Raw genomic sequence first — 4,406 nt, 5'->3', positions numbered from 1 at the left:
GCGAACTGTGGTGTTACAAAATCGAATGGCACTTGCTGTAATGCTTGCTGCAAAAGGGGGGTCATGTGCCCTCATAGGGAGTTGTTGCTGTTTGTATATCAGTGACTATCATGATGAACAGGAAAAACTGGCAAATTTCATGGAACAAAGGGATAAAGAGTTGGACAGCACATCCAAAAATTGGACACTTTTGGATGGTTGGGCAGTATTTTTGGTTACCTGGAAACTAGCATAATCCAGGGTATTGTCATTGTACTTTTTATTATATTTGTGATCATTTTGGTATTTTCTATTCTAAAGGCAGTGATTACAAGATGTTTAACCTCACCTGCACATGAAATGCCACTGCATGCACAAATCAATGACAGTTCTGTTTTGCCAGAAATTAATGATGAATATTATGATGCTTATAGTTAGCAGCAAACAAGATCTGGGGATTATTACTAGTGCACCATGGGATACCTACCTTGCCATGAGCCAACGGAGAGACTTTGAGCTTTGTAATCGGCCAAGTCATAGCCGTGGATCGGTTCTGAACCCATGTGTAAGAATGAAGGGCGAGATGGATTACAAACATGGAACATTATGGCGAGTACATAACTTTTTTTTTTTTTTTGTGCTGTATGTTATAATATAAAACACCTAAATAGTGCAAAGTGCTCTGTAAATGTTCTAGGAGTACATCAAAAGTAGAAAGAGTCTAAAGTAGAAAGAGTCTAGCTAATTGTTGAATCTCACCAAAACCTTTAAATGAAAAATTCATTTTTCAGCAGAAGCATGGATTCACCTTTTCTATAGCTAAAAGGGAAAGAAAAGAAAAAAAAAATAACTACTAGGCACAATTCTTCAGCGCTACAGCTTCAGTCGCTCAATGAACAGGGCTTGTTAACACACTCAGGTCACAAGTTTTCTCTGTTTCAGCTTTGGGGAAATCATATTTACTTGGGGACAAAAGGTAGTAGTTGCATCTTGGGCCTTCAGGCATGATGATTTGTGCCCCAAAAACTGCTTTCCAAAACAATCAATAGTGTTTGTATAAGCACAGAACACTAGATTTGTACAAACACAGCAGATTTATTTAATAAAACTTCAACTTCAATATCAGCCATTCTGTCTTTTTAACCAAACCTCTATTAACACTGCTCAATCGCTATAGACACTCCTTGAAAAAATCTGTCTCACAAATATCAACCCAGTGTTGTAATCTGTCTCACAAATAACAGTCCAGTGCTGTAATTTGTCTCACAAATAACAGTCCAGTGTTGTAATCTGTCTCATAAATAACAGCCCAGTGTTGTAATCTGTCTCACAAATAATACTCCAGTGCTGTAATTTGTCTCACAAATAACAATCCAGTGCTGTAATCTGTCTCACAAATAATAATCCAGTGCTGTAATCTGTCTCACAAATAACAATCCAGTGCTGTAATCTTTCTCACAAATAACAGCCCAGTGTTGTAATCGGTCTCACAAATAACAATCCAGTGCTGTAATCTGTCTCACAAATAACAATCCAGTGCTGTAATCTTTCTCACAAATAACAGCCCAGTGTTGTAATCTGTCTCACAAATAATAATCCAGTGCTGTAATCTGTCTCACAAATAACAATCCAATGCTCTACACCTCATTCCACACTTTCAGATGCAGACCTCACCCAACTTCACCTTTACTCCAAAGGATTGTTCTGACAACAGCCACAACTAGACTCACTCCATGTTTCTAAGACTTATATTGCTCTTAGCACTTTCCTCAAATGTTATTTCACAGAGCAACTAACACTCCACTTTACCCTTTCAGGCAGCCTCATTTTACACTGTTAATTGCTAACATTTTCTTTCATGTCAGTTTCATACAAGTTTTGAACTAGCTATCTAGTTATGAAAACATTTTTTTATACCTGAGACACATACTCAAAGGCATACACACAAAGGCATACACACAATATTTACCAAATGTCAAAAACATAAGTATACTTACGTATTTTGAGGACTTTTCACATTTTCTCTCCAAAACAGGTTACTGTCAATCTTTCTATACTCACACATACATATTTATATATATATATAAATGAATGGGTCTACTGCGTTTGGTCGAATTATATTTGGTCGAAAATTATTTCAGGCAGCCCACTTCACTGAAAGCTCATTTGACTGAAAGCACATTTGTTCGAAAATGGAATATAGCCCCTGCCCCACTGCAGTGCGACCCTGGAGTGAGAATATGAAATTAGGCTGGTGTAGCCCCCCACATTTTGCAACTAATTTTTACTGACGTTATATGTTTCAATGTATTTTTAATGGATACACAAGTATATAATAGTGAATATGCCCCCCCCCAACTTTATATTCTCACTCTGGGGTCGCATTGCAGTGGGGCAGGGGCTGTATTCCATTTTCGACCAAATGGGTTTTCAGTGAAATGCATTTTCGGTGAAGTAGGCTGCCTGAAATCATTTTTGACCAAGTGTAATTTGACCAAAAGCAGTAGACCCAAATTAATATGTGTGTGTGTGACACTTTACTATTGCAATCTCGATTTTTGTAATGTTATTCTAATGATGATGCCCATATCTCTCTCTTTCTTTCTCTCTCTATATATACATGCATGTGTGTGTTTATATATATATATATATATATATATATATATATATATATATATATATATATATATATATATATAGCTATCTCACTCTCTCTCTATATGCTCCAGACACGTCTTTGGAATGTGGGAGGAAATCAGAGTACCCAGAAGAAACCCATGCAAATGCAGGGAGGACATGCAGACTCCACACAGAAGGCATACCAGCCAAGGATTGAACCAGAGAACCTCTTGTTGTGAGGCGACAACGTTAGACACTGCATCACTGCATCACACACACATATGTATATATATAAATATATATATATATATATATATATATATATATATATATATATATATATATATATATATATATGTGTGTGTGTGTGTGTATACACACACACATATATATATATATATATATATATATATATATATATATATATATATACACATACACACACACACACACACACACATATACACCAATGAAACACAAGAAAACAAACTGCAAAATCTCAAAGAATAATGCACCACGTCTGGAACAACAAATTAATTTATTATAAACCGCTTTTCGTCCATACCAAATAGTCGAACTTCATCCGATACAAGTACTTCATTCACAAGAAACAGTTTAAATAACCCTCTCAGTAAGTCACATGAGATCCCAGCTAAAAAATTCTTTTTTATTTTTTACAATAATGTTTGCAGTAATCAACCATATGTTTTGGGCAATATTTCTGGCTTTGTGATTTGTGTGGAATGTTTGGGTAAGGGGAATGGTGTGATGAGAAGTGTTATTACTGTTTTGTTTATAATAATGTTGGCAATGATCAGCCAGGTACTGTGGGCAATATTTCTGGCTTTGTGATTTGTGTGGGCAGTGGAGATGAGGGGAATGTTGTGGTGAGATAAGTGTTATTACTGTTTTTACAATAATGCTGGAAGTGATCAACCAGATAGTTTGGGTAATATTTTTCTGGCTTTGTGATGTGTGTGGAGCACATTGGACTGGAATACTTTAATGTGTAGCAACGTGTGTGTGTGTGGCCTGTGGAGGTGAAACAATATCACACAGCTATCAGAAGTCATGGCTGTAATTACTGGGTGTGGATTGGGCTTGGCTAGATGAAAGTTACTAACCTTCTTGTCTTTGCTCATTTGAGATCGTCACTATCTGGATTTGAAGGACTAATGTGCTTTTGTGAGAAGTGAGATGGACTACTTAACTGTACACCTGTTATGCTGAAACAGAGTATGTATAATTACTGTGGCTGTCTTCTGTGAAAGAAAATTACTAGCTGCCTGCAGCTGTTTGCTTATTATTTTGGCTTTATAGGACTAATTTCATTATGTGAAGCAAGGTACAGTATTTTACTTTATTACAAATGTTTGTTTGGAAAAAGGTGAAATATATTACACTGTTATCCTATTCTATAAAATCACAGACTACTAGGTTCATGGGTGTGTACCTGACTAATGACCATCAGGGGCCTTATAAGTGTAGCCATGCAACCCAAAGGTGACCTACAAATTTGATTTATATTTGGATCGCTTCACTGGCTGCCTCTGATCAGCTGTCTGAATTGTATATAGATGTGGCTATATTTGTGTGATAGGAGTTGTCTGGATGAAAGTAACTGACCCTGTCATCACTTGCTCAGTTTAATAGTCATCTCTCAAAAAAATAAATCAATAAAATAAGGACTACATGCATCATAGAATACCTAGCCTTCAGAACTTCTTGAGGATGATGAGCCCTACACACCAAGGCTCTACATGTGGATTTTGGCATGGGTTTAGTAATCACCTCTGCCCTGAACCCCA

Source organism: Protopterus annectens, chromosome 5.part1 (assembly GCF_019279795.1).
Source record: "Protopterus annectens isolate FY-2018-M chromosome 5.part1, PAN1.0, whole genome shotgun sequence".
In the NCBI taxonomy this organism is placed as follows: Eukaryota; Metazoa; Chordata; order Ceratodontiformes; family Protopteridae; genus Protopterus; species Protopterus annectens.
Note: the sequence above shows the minus strand (reverse complement) of the source record.